The 10,515-nt window shown below is 35.7% G+C and overlaps 1 pseudogene; it reads left to right on the forward strand.

Moving 5' to 3' along the window:
* The first annotated feature begins 319 nt into the window (after window positions 1-319).
* On the forward strand, window positions 320-8,657 carry LOC142615443 (uncharacterized; annotated as a pseudogene).
* Window positions 8,658-10,515: the final 1,858 nt, after the last annotated feature.

Raw genomic sequence — 10,515 nt, forward strand, 5'->3', positions numbered from 1 at the left:
TTTATTAGCCAATATAGACAAGTTCTTTTTCTTAAATAAAAAAAAAAGTTGAATTCCAAAATGAATTTAAATATGGTTTTAAAATTAAAACAGACCACAAAACTGGAAAAATATATACCATTTCCAGTTTTTACCAATTGAATTGGTCAGTTCGATCCAATTTTTAGATCATATTCTTAAAATAAAAAATAAAAAATAAAAAGCCCATAAATCACTTTAAAAAAAAAAAAAAAAACCCATCAATTACCTTCCAAAAAAAAGCCCATAAACCCCTATCTCTAACATAACTTTTTTCCTCACATTCCCCAACCGTACCTCACTCTTCTACTCTTCATCTCCTTGAAGAGTAGGAGAGCTACTGAAATGGCTGTGAAGTTCTCCAGGTCCCATTCTATTTCTTCTATTTCCTTTTGTTTGGTTGCTTAGAAAAAGGCGAATATTAGCCACGAAAATTCACACACAAACTTCTTCTTCTAATCAATGAATGAAACATAAAAACTCTAATAAAAGCCCAGTGAAAGGTCCTGGTTGATTTAAACTCTAAATCTCTCTCTCTCTCTCTCTCTCTCTCTCCTTTCCTTGTGTAATGTTTGAATTTGAGAACCTATCTGAAGTATAGAAGCCTTGTAGTTTTTGTTGGTTTCATGTTTGAACTTAATTTCTCTGCTTCCAGAGTTCTGTTAAGTTTAGACATTCTTGCTTTGGTCTCCTTATCTTCAGCTTTTCATTATTGTTAGAAGCCAAGTTTATTGGGTAGACTCAGAACTAGGAGACTAGTAGAGAATTCAGTCGAGAAATTTGAATGCTGGCGATGAAATTCTTGCTTTGGTCATAGTGTTTATAGGTGCATTTTTAGTGGGTTTAAGGTGGAATCAGAATTTGGTTCTGTTATAAGGTGGGTGGTAAGAATTTTGGCAAGATAATGTTGTTGTTATAGAAGTTTGTAGCTTTATTTTTTGGGGGTTATTTAATTTTGTTGCAGGTTTAAGTATGATATTGTAGCATAGAGAAAACTACATTTTTTTTTACATTGACATTGCCAAAAAATGAAGCTAAGCTTCATACGTGGATGTTTTCCTTCTAATTTATCAGTGTTTGTTAAACCCTTTATAAGTACCAATCTTCTTCAACCCATTTGCTTTTCTTCGATGTCATCCCCACCCACTTCTTTGAAGCTTCAAATTCCTCTCTTTCTAAGACCACCACTGCACTCAGCTTCTGTTTCTGATCTCCAAAAATGGCATGATTGGACCAAAAATCTTGCTTCTTCGGTTGGGACAACCTTTCTAGACTCCAATGATGGTCCAGACTCGGACCTATTGTGCAGGGAGCTTAAGTGGCACATGGAAGATGCAATTGAGGATCACACAGTGTTTTCCCAAATGGGTATTGAAAACAATCAAACAAATGTAAGATTAAGGATGGGCATACAATCTGTGGAAGCAGAGGATTGAAGAGAGGAGGCCTTTTCAGTATCTAGTTGGGTTTGAGCATTGGAGGGACCTGGTGTTGAGTGTCCAAGATGGGGTTTTGATTCCGAGACCTGAGACTGAACTCATTGTTCACTTGGTAGCTGATGTGGTTTCAAATAATGAAGGATTAAAAGAGGGATTGTGGGCAGATTTGGGAACTGGAAGTGGGGCACTTGCTATTGGAATTGGGAGGATTTTGGGGAGTTGTGGGAGGGTCATTGCAACAGACTAAGCCCTGTCGCACTGTCCGTGGCAGCTTTTAATGTGCAGAAGTATGGTCTGCAGGTTAGTGAATTTATCATTGTAATATAATGGTTCCGATTCCAATAATTTCACATGAAAACTCACTAACAAGGATAGTGTTCATCCCACAATCCATATATTGGACCATGTTACATGTTCAAATGAAATGTAGGAAGTTTTTAATTTGCTTCTAGTAAATCATTTATTCAACAAAGAAAGTGAAAGATAGTCTCCAACTTTTTATTTTTTATAGGTAAGATAGTCTCCAATTTTAGATCATCTATTTATTCAACATACAAGTGGATCTTTTTTTAATAGATTGGCTAAATTTTACTTTAGCCAGCAACTTACCGTAACTCTCCTTTTTCCGGGCTTGGGATTGGCTTTGAACAAAATACATTTGGCTGACTTTGACTAGTCTGTTGAGTTTATATAGTTGACCCCATAATTTTGGGTCTAAGGTCTTGATTATTGTTGTTATTCAACATGCAAGTCCTCCATTTTTACTTGTAACTGTACTGCTACTATAGCTAATGAAACTTACTGAAAGATTATGTTTAATAAGGTGGCCAAAGCCTTTACAGTAATCTTGATTCCCCTTCTAACCAAACCCTAACCACTTATATGCCTCCTATAATAAACCGTAGCCCCAATTATCATGGCTGTAGACTGTAGTAATTGTGTCCTGTGTTCTTGTGGTATTATAGGGTTCAATATCAGGAATGCAGGCGAAATCTTTGTTGATTACTTAATAGGTTTTCTTTAAATTAAATTTTCTAACATACACAACTCTCCTAATTATTTATAATCTTCAGTTGCATTAACAAGTCATCATCTAAGGTTCCTCACACAAATGCACTTATAATGGCTAAACACAGTCATTTTCTGGCAAGGAATTTCAAAAAAATCTCTGTAATAATTTTAACTACCAGTCACCTTTTGGATAGTTTCTATTATGACATCAATGTCCAATTTTTACGACTTAAAAAAAAAGGGGGAATAATTTTCCTTTAGTAGTTATCAAATTTGCTTTTTTTTTTTTCTTCCTTTTCTCCATTTCTTAGAAGGCATTCAGATATTATAAATGAAAGTTTGAAGAATACTAAATTATTTTTTCATTGTCAGGGACGGGGTAAAGCTGTGATGCTTATTTTTAAATAAACAATATAAATAGTAAACTGGATATGCAATGAATGCTGAGATCAAAATGTCCTCTAATGTAGCTCAAAGTTCCAAATAACACCCTGCAGCTCTAAGTGCTCTAAAATTAAGATGCACGAGAAGAAGAAAAGGCTGAAAAGAGCTTTGGTCACATTTTTCTTCTTCTTTGGAATTGGTGGCATATTGATGCAATAATTTGCTCTTGGTTTGACAGCAATTGGAATGATTGGGAGGCTTTTGAAAATTTAAGCAACATTAGGGGATTGATTGCTCAGTTTTAAACGTTAGTGGGACAATGCAACTCAATTGATATGTTAAATATTTGTAATTAACCTTTTATTTTACTATGAGAAATTGAAGTTTGTTAATTTTTTAGGTTTCTTAATTTTCACTCTCATCTTTTTCCCCTCTTCCTTCCAGAAAAATTGAATATCTCTGATTTCTTTTCTTTTTTCTTCTGCACTTTATTGCAAACCACTCAGGATGTAATTGAATTAAGGCGAGGATCATGGTTCAAACCATTGAAGGATGTGGAGGGAAAACTTGCAGGTATTGTTAGTAATCCACCTTACATACCGAGTGACAATATCCTTGGGCTACAAGCTGAAGTTGGTAGACATGAACCGAGACTTGCATTAGATGGTGGTCTAAATGGCATGGATGATCTTTTCCATCTTTGCAATGGGGCTTCTTTGATGTTAAGACCTGGTCGATTTTTCATTTTTGAGGTATGGATCTTTTAATACCTAGAAGCCAGAGTTCAAAATTTTAAATGATCATACTACAAATTTTATATTATTTTTCAACATTTTCTCAATGATAATGTTATAGAAATATTTGAACTTGCAATATCCGCAAGGTTTTTTTATCGTCTATGTGTTAAAAATAAAAGAACTTAAAATGGATTTTACTTTGAGGTTAGATTTGTAAATTACAAAAGGATGAGCCTTGGTGCGATGAAAAGTGCCTTCCACCAAAAGCAACAGGTTGCAGGTTCGAGTCTAGGAATCAGCCCCTCCTAATAAATTTGGGGGTAAGGCTACCTTCCATGACCTCTTTTAGCCCCCACAAAAGCGGGAGTTATGTGCATTGGGTATGATCTTTTTTTGGATTTGTAAATTGTAAATGTTAAATTCTAGTGCATGGACTAGCCTAAGAAGGGATTTCAATAATCCCCAAGGAACCTGAACACATCAATTCATATTATCAAAGTCCCAAGTATGGACTCCATCATCAACTGTTGTTGTAGAAATTGTACTTGTGAGAAAATGTGTGCTGCTACTCACAGATATACATGCATTAGTGTGGGTAAAGGAATGAGATGGGAGCTTGATGCACCTATTGTTGAATGCATACCAACAAATAAGTTCAACATAGAAATGAAGCACTTGGGTGAGTTAGGAATGGTCAAATTTGATCCATAAGCACAGCAAGCTTTTCGAATGGGAAACCCCCTCCCAACCTTGGTTGTTGAGACTAAAACCCTATGATACATGTCAAGAATTAGCAGACCTGATTGTAGGCTGTCATGCTAGGTGGTCACCAAAGATGACAAAAAAGGTCCTGGGTTAGGTACTTACTTGGTTCTCTACAAATGATACTGTCAATGTATATATGGCTTGTCGGTGAAAAGTACAATAATTTGACGGGAGACTAGGAAAGAAACAGAACTTGAGATGTTGATATGGGGATAATGAGAAGTTTAATGGGTCTGGAATCAGGATTGTTGGATGTGCTATTAGGATTCTTATATAGCTGATGCTGTTCTAAAATTACTTTAAACAATAGTGCTGTTTTAGTGACTTTAATATGTAGTTTGGATGAGTTCTGCTGTTCTGGAACCTGACGCCTTTGCCTTGAACCCACCCCCAAACTTAATTAGGCTGTGTCTTTATAGAACATACCTTAATTGGGTCAAAATGGTTCAGAAACCATGTTTATCTGGGTAATTGCTACCTGTGCACATACCTCAATCCTTGTACCTGTTGCATGGCTTCTATTGGTTTTTTTTATTTTTATGAGGAAGTCTAAATGTTTTTCTTTTCCCTGTTGCATGGCTTCTAGTGATTTTATATGGGAGGAAGTCTCAGTGTCATTCTTTTTCTTTTCCTTTTTTGGGTGGTTTGTGTTTCTCCTATTTTTTGTCTATTAATGTTACATTTTCAATATCTAGGGGACACAAATTATTTAATTTTATGTTCTCCCGGGTTATGCCATATGGTTTATGCTAAAGTCTTTCATACTCCTTTACACTACCTGCGTTTTGAGTTCATTAAACATAGTTTATTTTTTTCCCCTACTTTGGATTTCTTTCTTAGTGAAAACAGAAAGCGAATACAGAAAGTATACAATAAAAAATAATTAAAAAACACCAATGAAAAATGGACACCAAGAGGAGAGAAAGATACTAGCAAAGAAATTAACGGTGAATCAGAAAAAAATCCAAAGATTCCATCAAAGAATACGCCTAGAAAGTATAGGATTTTGAACTCCATTCATAAGGGTCTTCAAAAACATGAACTTAAAATTAGGCAAAGTTAACTCCTTTCACTTAAATGTAGGCTGACTCTTCTCTGTCCAATTGCGCAGCCGCAGCATAAGACAGGGCATGAATGGAACCCCGCACTTCCTTGAATCTAAAGGAACTGAAGGCTTCTTTACAAGACTCCAACATAGGCATAACCACTATTTTCAAAACCGGACCGGACTGACCAGTTCAACCGGAAACCGGGCACCAACCCGGTCCGGTAAAATCCCCAAAACTTTTATAAAACCGGTCAAAACCAGGTAAAACCGGGAACTGGGACCAAAACAGGTTCTTTGACCATACCTGTTTTAAAACCATGGGCATAACATAACTTGGCATGACCCAAGTGATCTGAACTAGGCAAAATAAAAAAGCCCACAGGTCACAAGCAATAGGAAAATGTAATAGGGGATGACTCGCTGACTCACCATCAGATTTGCACAAGCAGCACCGGTCTGCCATGATAAAAGCCCTCTTTCAAAGACTTCACAAAAAAAGAAGTCCTCTTTCAATGATTATCCATTGACTATATATTCCCAAGAGCCATCACCCAAACAAAGAATGCAACACTAGGCAGGGTTAGCATTTTCCATATGCATTTCCAAGGAAATTGGATAGGATTTACAGGCCTTTCTTGAAGCACTCTATAACTACTTTTAACCTGGAATCCAATCTTAGGTGATGGATGCAAAACCAATCTACCAGGACCGATAGGGTTTACCTTCTCTGCTTACAGATCATCCAAAAAATTGGGCCATAGAATCTAACTCCCAGTCTTGTGCCTCTAAGATGAAGACAGGTTTCCAATGCACCTGACCGTTGATCCAATCAAAATAATCTGAAACCAAAGTCTGGCAAACCTGAACAGCTCAGGGTATCTATCCTGGAAAGTCCCATTGCTTTCCCAATGATACTTCCAAAACAAAACTTGGGAACCAACCCCCACCTCAAAACGAGTGTATGAAGCAAACTTCTCCCAACCCTTCCTGATATTGGGCCTACCCCATGAGGACCTTTTACCATTCCAAAGTACCTCTGACATCAAGTAGTTCTGTACTTGCTCTATCAGTAACCTTTTGCAGTTTTGCCACAGTGACTTTTGTTCCAACCCATACCTCCACAGCCATTTCCCAAGCAAAGCTAGGTTAAAAATCAGCAGCTTTTGAATGCCCGGTACCCCTTGGATTGGATTTCACATAGTTGACTAATTAACCAAATGGAATTTATGCTCCCCATGAAGCCCACCCCACAGGAATTTGTAGTTTTTCCAGCTTGTTGGCTATACACTAACAGGAATGGGGAATAGGAACAAGGAACAGGTAGGGAGACTTGAAAGCGTACTCTTGATTAGAGTTAGGCTAATAGGCTTCCTCTAGATTATTTTCTCTCATTTTGTTTACATTTGGTTTCACTTTTTCCTACAATGGGTGGAATATAAATTGATAGTAGAATGTATTAACTTTATATACTCTTATTATTCTCATATTATCATTTAGTACATACAAATACATATTGAATAGATAAAAAAAATTTCTTATAGCCATTACTTAAAAATAATAATAATAAATGTCTTATAGCGTCAAATGCGGAATAGACTTCTACCCGGTACAGTTTTGACAACATTGATTAACCAAGAATTTTTAGATTAAATTTTGTGTCTAAAAAAAGGGCAAACCATGGATGCTCATAAGAAAGACTTCGCTTCTAAATTGAAAAAATGGTGTACCCAATGCACAAGACTCATTTTGTGGTCTAGGAGAAGTAGTTGGTAGGTACCCTTATCCCCCATTTCAGAGGTTAATTCCTAGACTCAAACTCATGATATGTCGCTTGGGATAGATGGTACTTACCACTGCACCCAGGTTTGACATCCCTTGCTTTTAATCATGAATTGAGCTATAAATCACACCCTGTGTTTAATCAAAGAACCAACTGTTTTGCTATGATAATTCTTTCAAGTAGGACGAGTACATGAAAAGGCAAAAACTCTGTTACAAAGTTGATTTCCTTTTTTGGTTTTTGGGTCTTGCTCTCTTCCTTTGAGTCAGTAAGCTTGAAGTGTGTTTTATCATAGATTTCCATATTCTGCACATATAATTCATACCGTTGCCTTTTCCTATGAATTATGCAGGCATAGAAGTAATAAAGAATTTGAAGTAAAGACTGTCATGAGGAAATGATACAGTTCCTCCGTTTCAACTACCCCTCCCCCCTAACCCCAAAACATTGCACAAGCGGAAATGTTTTCTCATTGTCATTATGAACTATTTAGTTGGAGATGATTAAGTAACACTGTAGTGAACATTTTAGAATGTTACCTATTTGTGTGTGTGTATGTATTGTCAACATATAGTTAATATAATTCATACCTATAATATGGTTGTGACTTAACCCTCCACCCTTATTTCTGAGGAAAGATGCCATTTGATACAAAGATCACTGGTATTGCATCCTTATATTTATTTCATTACATTCATATCTTATGCAAAGCCAGATGTGACAATCTTTTCTCCTGGATTTTTGACTTGTTTAACCCTACTCAATATCGGGTATTTTCTAGGCTTTTGACCCCAACATAATTAAATCAGATGTGAACTCACCAATTTTTTACTTAATGCTCTTAGAAGTGCTGTGCTGTGGATTTGTGTTATAAAAATTCATGGTTATTCTTGTTGTAATCTATTACTTGTATTTATTTTCATTCTTTCCCATCTCTGTAGACAAATGGTGAGAAGCAGTGCAAGTGTCTTGCAAAGTACATTGAAAATGACATTAGTGGGAGCTTCCACAGTTTGGACATAGTATCCGATTTTGCTGGCATTCAAAGATTTCTAACTGGATTCTGTCAATGACCAATTTGATTTGTGCATGATCTTGTATATCAGCCATCAATTAGGAAACAAGGAGAGGAGGAAAGAAATTCTGGAAGCTCTACCATTGATTTTCGGCTATGGTGTTTAAGGAAAACATAAACGTTGTATCCTTGGGCATTGACTTGGGTGGTATAGAGGTAGATAAATTTATTAGCAATGTGATATCATTATTTAGTTTTTTGATCTTCTTGAGGCATTTTTATGTGAAGTATGTTGATGAACTGCATTCTGGGAGAAATATCATTCAGTTAAGTTTGTTGGACTTGTGTTTATGCTACTTTTCTGTTGTCCAAGTAAAACCATCCATGTAGGAATGCTTAAGGATTAGATTGGGTTGTACCAACCAAATATAATATGCTCTACCATTTCTCTAAATGATCATCCTTGTTATAAGGCCTTGGCTGGAAACAAAAAGAGAAGGCCACTTACAAAGCTGGCTGCCATTGCAATATTTGTCCACTGTTACTGGTCATCCCAATTATTCAGAATTTTCGTGAATTGTAAAAGATTCCAAGCATATTCAATATTTTGAAGATTGTGTACAAAGTTTTTGACAATGGAAAATTTGGTTTTGGCCCTTGTGCATGTTTGAGATGTTGGTTGTTGATGCTAAAGTGAATGATTGAAGAGGAATGATAAAAGTTCCATACTCTTACTTGCAAAGAAGGCCTTGGATAAAATATTGCAGACAAGTATGCATCTTACTGATTGATCTTAAATGATTCGTCCTTCTTTGAAATTTTTCTCCCCTCCTTTATATCATTTCAGAATGAGATTGATCCATAATTAATGTAATTCAAGCACTTCAATAATCCATAATTCCTTATAAACTTGATGTTGTGATTATGTCTTTGTAGACTCTAATAAACCTATAGCTTTTCAATCAAAGAACATATATGCATAACTTGAATTTGTTGACATGAATTAGCCACTTTGGAAGCTTATCCTTTTGACTTATACATTTCCTATCTCACTATCTCAAGAAAATTGAAATAAAAAAACTTCTCCAATCCAAACATTTCTGTTTTGGATGAATGAGTTAGATATACAGAAGCACAATCACAAAACATGCAGCATTCAAATGCAAATACAATCTTAACCACATCAACTAAACAACTCATAAAAGCATATCAATATATATATAAAAGCAGGGACCTCATGCAGGAATGCATAAGGTCCTGTCATGTGGCATTCTAAGCTTGCATGTAGCTTTAAAATGGGCGGACATTTAAAAAGCCCCAAGCCCAATTAATGAATTATATCCTAACTGCCATGCTACAGCTCTTTCACATCTTTTCACTCATCTTAAAAGCTGAAATGTTCAACAATCTCTATCTCTCTCTCTCACTCTTGACTGCTACCTGTTTCTCTCTTTTAACTCTTCAATTCCCCTTCAATTTGACGCATACTTTTCTGTCTCTCTCTCTCTCTTTGTTTCTTTCAGTTCATTTTTTTATTTCAAGTATTGAGTTTCTGGTCTGCAATGTTTATAGGAACATTCAGGAAAATCAAAGCTTCAACTTTACCGGTTGTGGTACAAAATACTAAATCGAAGGAGGAACAGCCACCAAGGAATGAATATCAAAACCTTCATTTGTATCTAAGAGGTACAAAATACTAACTCTTTTTTGTTCATTTTTTGTTGTTGTTTGGTAATGGATTTTTGCTGAATAAAGTGGTCTGTTTGTGTTGTTTTGATATCTTTATTGGTTGAGATATTTTCTGACCCACACCATTTTTATAAACATGTTACATGGGGACGTGATTAAGGGAAATTGTCAAATTTGATACTGTTTGGATCCTAAGGCTAAGACTGGGTTGATTCAATAATTTGCTTTTGTTGGGCATGTAGAAAGATCCGTGAGGAAGAAGCTTAACTAAAGAATTGAGCTCTTTCACGTCACATGCAATCACAGCCTAGACCAATGTATCAATGTGGATTGGATCAAAGTGCCAGTGGAGAGGTGAAACTTTTGTAGTGGATTCGAATTGCAAAGAGCCCAAGAGTAGGTATATTATTTTATTTTGAATCCATAATGTTTGATAAAATGCTTGAAAGAAAATTGATTAATTATATTTCTATCTTGATGAATTTATAATTTATTTTCGTTTGTTCAATATTTTGTTTAGGACTAGAAACAATTTAATTTGGGAAAAGTTGATTGAAAGCACTTACAATTACAGATACATAGCTTGCGTTCATTGGGTATTCTTTATTGTTGCTCATGCCGATGTTGGT

This window comes from Castanea sativa, chromosome 11 (assembly GCF_040712315.1).
Source record: "Castanea sativa cultivar Marrone di Chiusa Pesio chromosome 11, ASM4071231v1".
Lineage (NCBI taxonomy): Eukaryota > Viridiplantae > Streptophyta > Magnoliopsida > Fagales > Fagaceae > Castanea > Castanea sativa.